Genomic DNA, 12,572 nt, shown 5'->3' with positions numbered 1-12,572 from the left:
TTAGACCATTTTGTGATTTTCAAAAAAACTTGGTTACACAAAAACATCAAAGTGCTTAAAATCACATTAGAAACCGTTTTAGACCATTTTGAGCATTTCGATAAAACTTTTCACACAAAAACATCAAAGGGCACAAAAATAGCTTAATATCGTATTTAAAAACGTTTTAGACCAATTTAAGCATTTCGACAAAATTTTTTCACACAAAACATCAAAGTGTACAGAATAGCTTCAAATCGCATTTGGAGACATTTTAGACCATTTTGTGATTTTCGAAAAAAACTTGTTAACATAAAAACACCAAAGTGCTTAGAATAGCTTCAAATCGCATTTGGAGACGTTTCAGACCATTTTGTGATTTTCAAAAAGACTTGGTTACACAAAAATATCAAAATGCTTAAAATCACATTAGAAACCGTTTTAGACCATTTTGAGCATTTCGACAAAAAATTTTCACACAAAACATCAAAGTGTACAGAATAGCTTCAAATCGCATTTGGAGACATTTTAGACCATTTTGTGATTTTCGAAAAAATATGTTAACATAAAAACACCAAAGTGCTTAGAATAGCTTCAAATCGCATTTGGAGACGTTTTAGACCATTTTGTGATTTTCGAAAAAACTTGTTACCATAAAAACATCAAAGTGTACAGAATAGCTTCAAATCGCATTTGGAGACGTTTTAGACCATTTTGTGATTTTCAAAAAAACTTGGTTACACAAAAACATCAAAGTGCTTAAAATCACATTAGAAACCGTTTTAGACCATTTTGAGCATTTCGATAAAACTTTTCACACAAAAACATCAAAGGGCACAAAAATAGCTTAATATCGTATTTAAAAACGTTTTAGACCAATTTAAGCATTTCGACAAAAATTTTTCACACAAAAACATCAAAGTGCACAAAATAGCTTAATATCGTATTTAAAAACGTTTTAGACCATTTTGTGATTTTCGAAAAAAATTGTTAACATAAAAACACCAAAGTGCTTAGAATAGCTTCAAATCGCATTTGGAGACGTTTTAGACCATTTTGAGGATTTCGATGAAACTTGGTTACACAAAAAAATCAAAGTGCTTAAAATCACATTAGAAACCGTTTTAGACCATTTTGAGCATTTCGACAAAACTTTTCACATAAAACATCAAAGTGTACAGAATAGCTTCAAATCGCATTTGGAGACATTTTAGACCATTTTGTGATTTTCGAAAAAACTTGTTAACATAAAAACACCAAAGTGCTTAGAATAGCTTCAAATCGCATTTGGAGACGTTTTTTTAGACCATTTTTTGATTTTCGAAAAAACTTGTTAACATAAAAACACCAAAGTGCTTAGAATAGCTTCAAATCGCATTTGGAGACGTTTTAGACCATTTTGTGATTTTCGTAAAACCTTGTTAACATAAAAACATCAAAGTGCTTAGAATAGCTTCAAATCGCATTTGGAGACGTTTTAGACCATTTTGTGATTTTCGAAAAAACTTGTTAACATAAAAACAACAAAGTGCTTAGAATATCTTCAAATCGCATTTTTAGACATTTTAAACCATTTTGTGATTTTCGAAAAAACTTGTTAACATAAAAAAATCAAAGTGTACAGAATAGCTTCAAATCGCATTTGGAGACGTTTTAGACCATTTTGTGATTTTCGAAAAAATGTGTTAACATAAAAACACCAAAGTGCTTAGAATAGCTTCAAATCGCATTTGGAGACGTTTTAGACCATTTTGTGATTTTCGAAAAAACTTGTTAACATAAAAACATCAAAGTGTACAGAATAGCTTCAAATCGCATTTGGAGACGTTTTAGACCATTTTGTGATTTTCGAAAAAATTTGTTAACATAAAAACACCAAAGTGCTTAGAATAGCTTCAAATCGCATTTGGAGACGTTTTAGACCATTTTGTGATTTTTAAAAAAACTTGTTAACATAAAAACACCAAAGTGCTTAGAATAGCTTCAAATCGCATTTGGAGACGTTTTAGACCATTTTGTGATTTTCGAAAAACCTTGTTAACATAAAAACATCAAAGTGCTTAGAATAGCTTCAAATCGCATTTGGAGACGTTTTAGACTATTTTGTGATTTTCGAAAAAACTTGTTAACATAAAAACACCAAAGTGCTTAGAATAGCTTCAAATCGCATTTGGAGACATTTTAGACCATTTTGTGATTTTCGAAAAAACATGTTAACATAAAAACACCAAAGTGCTTAGAATAGCTTCAAATCGCATTTGGAGACGTTTTAGACCATTTTGTGATTTTCGAAAAAAGTTGGTTACACAAAAACATCAAAGTGCTTAAAGTCACATTAGAAACCGTTTTAGACCATTTTGAGCATTTCGATAAAACTTTTCACACAAAAACATCAAAGGGCACAAAATAGCTTAATATCGTATTTAAAAACGTTTTAGACCAATTTAAGCATTTCGACAAAAATTTTTCACACAAAAACACCAAAGAGCACAAAATAGCTTAATATCGTATTTAAAAACGTTTTAGACCATTTTGAGCATTTCGACAAAAATTGTTCACTCTAAACATCAAAGTGTACAGAATAGCTTCAAATCGCATTTGGAGACATTTTAGACCATTTTGTGATTTTCGAAAAAACTTGTTAACATAAAAACACCAAAGTGCTTAGAAGAGCTTCAAATCGCATTTGGAGACGTTTTAGACCATTTTGTGATTTTCGAAAAAACTTGTTAACATAAAAACACCAAAGTGCTTAGAATAGCTTCAAATCGCATTTGGAGACGTTTTAGACCATTTTGTGATTTTCGAAAAAACTTGTTAACATAAAAACATCAAAGTGTACAGAATAGCTTCAAATCGCATTTGGAGACGTTTTAGACCATTTTGTGATTTCCGAAAAAACTTGTTAACATAAAAACACCAAAGTGCTTAGAATAGCTTCAAATCGCATTTGGAGACGTTTTAGACCATTTTGTGATTTTCGAAAAAACTTGTTAACATAAAAACACCAAAGTGCTTTAGAATAGCTTCAAATAGCATTTTTAGATATTTGAGACCATTTTGTGATTTTCGAAAAACCTTGTTAACATAAAAACACCAAAGTGCTTAGAATAGCTTCAAATCGCATTTGGAGACGTTTTAGACCATTTTGTGATTTTCGAAAAAACTTGTTAACATAAAAACACCAAAGTGCTTAGAATAGCTTCAAATCGCATTTGGAGACGTTTTAGACCATTTTGTGATTTTCGAAAAAACTTGTTAACATAAAAACACCAAAGTGCTTAGAATAGCTTCAAATCGCATTTGGAGACATTTTAGAGCATTTTGTGATTTTCGAAAAAACTTGTTAACATAAAAACACCAAAGTGCTTAGAATAGCTTCAAATCGCATTTGGAGACGTTTTAGACCATTTTGTGATTTTTGAAAAAACTAGTTAACATAAAAACACCAAAGTGCTTAAAATAGCTTCAAATCGCATTTTTAGACATTTTAGACCATTTTATGATTTTCGAAAAACCTTGTTAACATAAAAACACCAAAGTGCTTAGAATAGCTTCAAATCGCATTTGGAGACGTTTTAGACCATTTTGTGATTTTCGAAAAACTTGTTAACATAAAAACATCAAAGTGCTTAGAATAGCTTCAAATCGCATTTGGAGACGTTTTAGACCATTTTGTGATTTTAGAAAAACTTGTTAACATAAAAACACCAAAGTGCTAAGAATAGCTTCAAATCGCATTTGGAGACGTTTTAGACCATTTTGTGATTTTCGAAAAAACTTTTTAACATAAAAACATCAAAGTGTACAGAATAGCTTCAAATCGCATTTGGAGACGTTTTAGACCATTTTGTGATTTTCAAAAAAACTTGGTTACACAAAAACATCAAAATGCTTAAATTCACATTAGAAACCGTTTTAGACCATTTTGAGCATTTCGATTAAACTTTTCACACAAATACATAAAAGGACACAAAATAGCTTAATATCGTATTTAAAAACGTTTTAGACCATTTTGAGCATTTTGACAAACATTTTTTACACAAAAACATCAAAGAGCACAAAATAGCTTAATATCGTATTTAAAAACGTTTTAGACCATTTCGAGCATTTCGCCAAAAATTTTTCACACAAAACATCAAAGTGCTTAGAAAAGCTTCAAATCGCATTTGGAGACATTTTAGACCATTTTGTGATTTTCGAAAAAACTTGTTAACATAAAAACACCAAAGTGCTTAGAATAGCTTCAAATCGCATTTTGAGACATTTTAGAGCATTTTGTGATTTTCGAAAAAACTTGTTAACATAAAAACACCAAAGTGCTTAGAATAGCTTCAAATCGCATTTGGAGACGTTTTAGACCATTTTGAGGATTTCGATGAAACTTGGTTACACAAAAACATCAAAGTGCTTAAAATCACATTAGAAACCGTTTTAGACCATTTTGAGCATTTCGATAAAACTTTTCACACAAAAACATCAAAGGGCACAAAATAGCTTAATATCGTATTTAAAAACGTTTTAGACCATTTTGAGCATTTCGACAAAAATTTTTCACACAAAAACATCAAAGAACACAAAATAGCTTAATATCGTATTTAAAAACGTTTTAGACCATTTTGAGCATTTCGACAAACATTTTTCACACAAAACATCAAAGTGTACAGAATAGCTTTAAATCGCATTTGGAGACATTTTAGACCATTTTGTGATTTTCGAAAAAACTTGTTAACATAAAAACACCAAAGTGCTTAGAATAGCTTCAAATCGCATTTGGAGACGTTTTAGACCATTTTGAGATTTTCGAAAAAACTTGTTACCATAAAACATCAAAGTGTATAGAATAGCTTCAAATCGCATTTGGAGACGTTTTAGACCATTTTGTGATTTTCGAAAAAACTTGTTAACATAAAAACATCAAAGTGCTTAGAATAGCTTCAAATCGCATTTGGAGACGTTTTGGACCATTTTGTGATTTTCAAAAAAACTTGTTAACATAAAAACACCAAAGTGCTTAGAATAGCTTCAAATCGCATTTGGATACGTTTTAGACCATTTTGTGATTTTCGAAATAACTTGTTAACATAAAAACACCAAAGTGCTTAGAATAGCTTAAAAACGCATTTGGAGACGTTTTAGACCATTTTATGATTCACGAAAAAACTTGTTAACATAAAAACACCAAAGTGCTTAGAATAGCTTCAAATCGCATTTTGAGACATTTTAGAGCATTTTGTGATTTTCGAAAAAACTTGTAAACATAAAAACACCAAAGTGCTTAGAATAGCTTCAAATCGCATATGGAGACGTTTTAGACCATTTTGAGGATTTCGATGAAACTTGGTTACACAAAAACATCAAAGTGCTTAAAATCACATTAGAAACCGTTTTAGACCATTTTGAACATTTCGACAAAACTTTTCACACAAAACATCAAAGTGTACAGAATAGCTTCAAATCGCATTTGGAGACATTTTAGACCATTTTGTGATTTTCGAAAAAACTTGTTAACATAAAAACACCAAAGTGCTTAGAATAGCTTCAAATCGCATTTGGAGACGTTTTAGACCATTTTGTGATTTTCGAAAAAACTTGTTAACATAAAAACACCAAAGTGCTTAGAATAGCTTCAAATCGCATTTGGAGACGTTTTAGACCATTTTGTGATGTTCGAAAAAACTTGTTAACATAAAAACATCAAAGTGCTTAGAATAGCTTCAAATCGCATTTGGAGACGTTTTAGACCATTTTGTGATTTTCGAAAAACTTGTTAACATAAAAACACGAAAGTGCTAAAAATAGCTTCAAATCGCATTTGGAGACGTTTTAGACCATTTTGTGATTTTCCAAAAAACTTGTTAAACATTTATACACCAAAGTGCTAAGAATAGCTTCAAATCGCATTTGGAGACGTTTTAGACCATTTTGTGAATTTCGAAAAAACTTTTTAACATAAAAATATCAAAGTGTACAGAATAGCTTCAAATCGCATTTGGAGACGTTTTAGACCATTTTGTGATTTTCAAAAAAACTTGGTTACACAAAAACATCAAAGTGCTTAAATTCACATTAGAAACCGTTTTAGACCATTTTGAGCATTTCGATAAAACTTTTCACACAAAAACATCAAAGGGCACAAAATAGCTTAATATCGTATTTAAAAACGTTTTAGACCATTTTGAGCATTTCGACAAAAATTTTTTACACAAAAACATCAAAGAGCACAAAATAGCTTAATATCGTATTTAAAAACGTTTTAGACCATTTTGTGATTTTCGAAAAAACTTGTTAACATAAAAACACCAAAGTGCTTAGAATAGCTTCAAATCGCATTTGGAGACATTTTAGACCATTTTGTGATTTTCGAAAAAACATGTTAACATAAAAACACCAAAGTGCTTAGAATAGCTTCAAATCGCATTTGTAGACGTTTTAGACCATTTTGTGATTTTTGAAAAACCTTGTTAACATAAAAACACCAAAGTGCTTAGAATAGCTTCAAATCGCATTTGGAGACGTTTTAGACCATTTTGTGATTTTCGAAAAAACTTGTTAACATAAAAACACCAAAGTGCTTAGAATAGCTTCAAATCGCATTTGGAGACATTTTAGAGCATTTTGTGATTTTCGAAAAAACTTGTTAACATAAAAACACCAAAGTGCTTAGAATAGCTTCAAATCGAATTTGGAGACGTTTTAGATCATTTTGAGGATTTCGATGAAACTTGGTTACACAAAAACATCAAAGTGCTTAAAATCACATTAAAAACCGTTTTAGACCATTTTGAGCATTTCGACAAAACTTTTCACACAAAACATCAAAGTGTACAGAATAGCTTCAAATCGCATTTGGAGACATTTTAGACCATTTTGTGATTTTCGAAAAAACTTGTTAACATAAAAACACCAAAGTGCTTAGAATAGCTTCAAATCGCATTTGGAGACGTTTTAGACCATTTTGTGATTTTCGAAAAAACTTGTTACCATAAAACATCAAAGTGTATAGAATAGCTTCAAATCGCATTTGGAGACGTTTTAGACCATTTTGTGATTTTCGAAAAAACTTGTTAACATAAAAACATCAAAGTGCTTAGAATAGCTTCAAATCGCATTTGGAGACGTTTTAGACCATTTTGTGATTTTTGAAAAAACTTGTTAACATAAAAACACCAAAGTGCTTAGAATAGCTTCAAATCGCATTTTTAGTCATTTTAGACCATTTTGTGATTTTCGAAAAACCTTGTTAACATAAAAACACCAAAGTGCTTAGAATAGCTTCAAATCGCATTTGGAGACGTTTTAGACCATTTTGTGATTTTCGAAAAAACTTGTTAACATAAAAACACCAAAGTGTACAGAATAGCTTCAAATCGCATTTGGAGACATTTTAGACCATTTTGTGATTTTCGAAAAAACTTGTTAACATAAAAACACCAAAGTGCTTAGAATAGCTTCAAATCGCATTTGGAGACATTTTAGACCATTTTGTGATTTTCGAAAAAATATGTTAACATAAAAACACCAAAGTGCTTAGAATAGCTTCAAATCGCATTTGGAGACGTTTTAGACCATTTTGTGATTTTTGAAAAAACTAGTTAACATAAAAACACCAAAGTGCTTAGAATAGCTTCAAATCGCATTTTTAGACATTTTAGACCATTTTATGATTTTCGAAAAACCTTGTTAACATAAAAACACCAAAGTGCTTAGAATAGCTTCAAATCGCATTTGGAGACGTTTTAGACCATTTTGTGATTTTCGAAAAACTTGTTAACATAAAAACATCAAAGTGCTTAGAATAGCTTCAAATCGCATTTGGAGACATTTTAGACCATTTTGTGATTTTCGAAAAAACATGTTAACATAAAAACACCAAAGTGCTTAGAATAGCTTCAAATCGCATTTGTAGACGTTTTAGACCATTTTGTGATTTTCGAAAAACCTTGTTAACATAAAAACACCAAAGTGCTTAGAATAGCTTCAAATCGCATTTGGAGACGTTTTAGACCATTTTGTGATTTTCGAAAAAACTTGTTAACATAAAAACACCAAAGTGCTTAGAATAGCTTCAAATCGCATTTGGAGACATTTTAGAGCATTTTGTGATTTTCGAAAAAACTTGTTAACATAAAAACACCAAAGTGCTTAGAATAGCTTCAAATCGAATTTGGAGACGTTTTAGATCATTTTGAGGATTTCGATGAAACTTGGTTACACAAAAACATCAAAGTGCTTAAAATCACATTAAAAACCGTTTTAGACCATTTTGAGCATTTCGACAAAACTTTTCACACAAAACATCAAAGTGTACAGAATAGCTTCAAATCGCATTTGGAGACATTTTAGACCATTTTGTGATTTTCGAAAAAACTTGTTAACATAAAAACACCAAAGTGCTTAGAATAGCTTCAAATCGCATTTGGAGACGTTTTAGACCATTTTGTGATTTTTGAAAAAACTTGTTACCATAAAACATCAAAGTGTATAGAATAGCTTCAAATCGCATTTGGAGACGTTTTAGACCATTTTGTGATTTTCGAAAAAACTTGTTAACATAAAAACATCAAAGTGCTTAGAATAGCTTCAAATCGCATTTGGAGACGTTTTAGACCATTTTGTGATTTTTGAAAAAACTTGTTAACATAAAAACACCAAAGTGCTTAGAATAGCTTCAAATCGCATTTTTAGTCATTTTAGACCATTTTGTGATTTTCGAAAAACCTTGTTAACATAAAAACACCAAAGTGCTTAGAATAGCTTCAAATCGCATTTGGAGACGTTTTAGACCATTTTGTGATTTTCGAAAAAACTTGTTAACATAAAAACACCAAAGTGTACAGAATAGCTTCAAATCGCATTTGGAGACATTTTAGACCATTTTGTGATTTTCGAAAAAACTTGTTAACATAAAAACGCCAAAGTGCTTAGAATAGCTTCAAATCGCATTTGGAGACATTTTAGACCATTTTGTGATTTTCGAAAAAATATGTTAACATAAAAACACCAAAGTGCTTAGAATAGCTTCAAATCGCATTTGGAGACGTTTTAGACCATTTTGTGATTTTTGAAAAAACTAGTTAACATAAAAACACCAAAGTGCTTAGAATAGCTTCAAATCGCATTTTTAGACATTTTAGACCATTTTATGATTTTCGAAAAACCTTGTTAACATAAAAACACCAAAGTGCTTAGAATAGCTTCAAATCGCATTTGGAGACGTTTTAGACCATTTTGTGATTTTCGAAAAACTTGTTAACATAAAAACATCAAAGTGCTTAGAATAGCTTCAAATCGCATTTGGAGACGTTTTAGACCATTTTGTGATTTTCGAAAAACTTGTTAACATAAAAACACCAAAGTGCTAAGAATAGCTTCAAATCGCATTTGGAGACGTTTTAGACCATTTTGTGATTTTCGAAAAAACTTTTTAACATAAAAACATCAAAGTGTACAGAATAGCTTCAAATCGCATTTGGAGACGTTTTAGACCATTTTGTGATTTTCAAAAAAACTTGGTTACACAAAAACATCAAAATGCTTAAATTCACATTAGAAACCGTTTTAGACCATTTTGAGCATTTCGATTAAACTTTTCACACAAATACATAAAAGGACACAAAATAGCTTAATATCGTATTTAAAAACGTTTTAGACCATTTTGAGCATTTCGACAAACATTTTTTACACAAAAACATCAAAGAGCACAAAATAGCTTAATATCATATTTAAAAACGTTTTAGACCATTTCGAGCATTTCGCCAAAAATTTTTCACACAAAACATCAAAGTGCTTAGAAAAGCTTCAAATCGCATTTGGAGACATTTTAGACCATTTTGTGATTTTCGAAAAAACTTGTTAACATAAAAACACCAAAGTGCTTAGAATAGCTTCAAATCGCATTTTGAGACATTTTAGAGCATTTTGTGATTTTCGAAAAAACTTGTTAACATAAAAACACCAAAGTGCTTAGAATAGCTTCAAATCGCATTTGGAGACGTTTTAGACCATTTTGAGGATTTCGATGAAACTTGGTTACACAAAAACATCAAAGTGCTTAAAATCACATTAGAAACCGTTTTAGACCATTTTGAGCATTTCGATAAAACTTTTCACACAAAAACATCAAAGGGCACAAAATAGCTTAATATCGTATTTAAAAACGTTTTAGACCATTTTGAGCATTTCGACAAAAATTTTTCACACAAAAACATCAAAGAACACAAAATAGCTTAATATCGTATTTAAAAACGTTTTAGACCATTTTGAGCATTTCGACAAACATTTTTCACACAAAACATCAAAGTGTACAGAATAGCTTTAAATCGCATTTGGAGACATTTTAGACCATTTTGTGATTTTCGAAAAAACTTGTTAACATAAAAACACCAAAGTGCTTAGAATAGCTTCAAATCGCATTTGGAGACGTTTTAGACCATTTTGTGATTTTCGAAAAAACTTGTTAACATAAAAACAACAAAGTGCTTAGAATGGCTTCAAATCGCATTTGGAGACGTTTTGGACCATTTTGTGATTTTCAAAAAAACTTGTTAACATAAAAACACCAAAGTGCTTAGAATAGCTTCAAATCGCATTTGGATACGTTTTAGACCATTTTGTGATTTTCGAAATAACTTGTTAACATAAAAACACCAAAGTGCTTAGAATAGCTTCAAAACGCATTTGGAGACGTTTTAGACCATTTTATGATTCACGAAAAAACTTGTTAACATAAAAACACCAAAGTGCTTAGAATAGCTTCAAATCGCATTTTGAGACATTTTAGAGCATTTTGTGATTTTCGAAAAAACTTGTAAACATAAAAACACCAAAGTGCTTAGAATAGCTTCAAATCGCATATGGAGACGTTTTAGACCATTTTGAGGATTTCGATGAAACTTGGTTACACAAAAACATCAAAGTGCTTAAAATCACATTAGAAACCGTTTTAGACCATTTTGAACATTTCGACAAAACTTTTCACACAAAACATCAAAGTGTACAGAATAGCTTCAAATCGCATTTGGAGACATTTTAGACCATTTTGTGATTTTCGAAAAAACTTGTTAACATAAAAACACCAAAGTGCTTAGAATAGCTTCAAATCGCATTTGGAGACGTTTTAGACCATTTTGTGATTTTCGAAAAAACTTGTTAACATAAAAACACCAAAGTGCTTAGAATAGCTTCAAATCGCATTTGGAGACGTTTTAGACCATTTTGTGATGTTCGAAAAAACTTGTTAACATAAAAACATCAAAGTGCTTAGAATAGCTTCAAATCGCATTTGGAGACGTTTTAGACCATTTTGTGATTTTCGAAAAACTTGTTAACATAAAAACACGAAAGTGCTAAAAATAGCTTCAAATCGCATTTGGAGACGTTTTAGACCATTTTGTGATTTTCCAAAAAACTTGTTAAACATTTATACACCAAAGTGCTAAGAATAGCTTCAAATCGCATTTGGAGACGTTTTAGACCATTTTGTGAATTTCGAAAAAACTTTTTAACATAAAAATATCAAAGTGTACAGAATAGCTTCAAATCGCATTTGGAGACGTTTTAGACCATTTTGTGATTTTCAAAAAAACTTGGTTACACAAAAACATCAAAGTGCTTAAATTCACATTAGAAACCGTTTTAGACCATTTTGAGCATTTCGATTAAACTTTTCACACAAAAACATAAAAGGACACAAAATAGCTTAATATCGTATTTAAAAACGTTTTAGACCATTTTGAGCATTTCGACAAAAATTTTTTACACAAAAACATCAAAGAGCACAAAATAGCTTAATATCGTATTTAAAAACGTTTTAGACCATTTTGTGATTTTCGAAAAAACTTGTTAACATAAAAACACCAAAGTGCTTAGAATAGCTTCAAATCGCATTTGGAGACATTTTAGACCATTTTGTGATTTTCGAAAAAACATGTTAACATAAAAACACCAAAGTGCTTAGAATAGCTTCAAATCGCATTTGTAGACGTTTTAGACCATTTTGTGATTTTCGAAAAACCTTGTTAACATAAAAACACCAAAGTGCTTAGAATAGCTTCAAATCGCATTTGGAGACGTTTTAGACCATTTTGTGATTTTCGAAAAAACTTGTTAACATAAAAACACCAAAGTGCTTAGAATAGCTTCAAATCGCATTTGGAGACATTTTAGAGCATTTTGTGATTTTCGAAAAAACTTGTTAACATAAAAACACCAAAGTGCTTAGAATAGCTTCAAATCGAATTTGGAGACGTTTTAGATCATTTTGAGGATTTCGATGAAACTTGGTTACACAAAAACATCAAAGTGCTTAAAATCACATTAAAAACCGTTTTAGACCATTTTGAGCATTTCGACAAAACTTTTCACACAAAACATCAAAGTGTACAGAATAGCTTCAAATCGCATTTGGAGACATTTTAGACCATTTTGTGATTTTCGAAAAAACTTGTTAACATAAAAACACCAAAGTGCTTAGAATAGCTTCAAATCGCATTTGGAGACGTTTTAGACCATTTTGTGATTTTCGAAAAAACTTGTTACCATAAAACATCAAAGTGTATAGAATAGCTTCAAATCGCATTTGGAGACGTTTT

This window comes from Antedon bifida, chromosome 2 (assembly GCF_963402885.1).
Source record: "Antedon bifida chromosome 2, ecAntBifi1.1, whole genome shotgun sequence".
Lineage (NCBI taxonomy): Eukaryota > Metazoa > Echinodermata > Crinoidea > Comatulida > Antedonidae > Antedon > Antedon bifida.
This window is presented reverse-complemented; position numbering follows the sequence as displayed.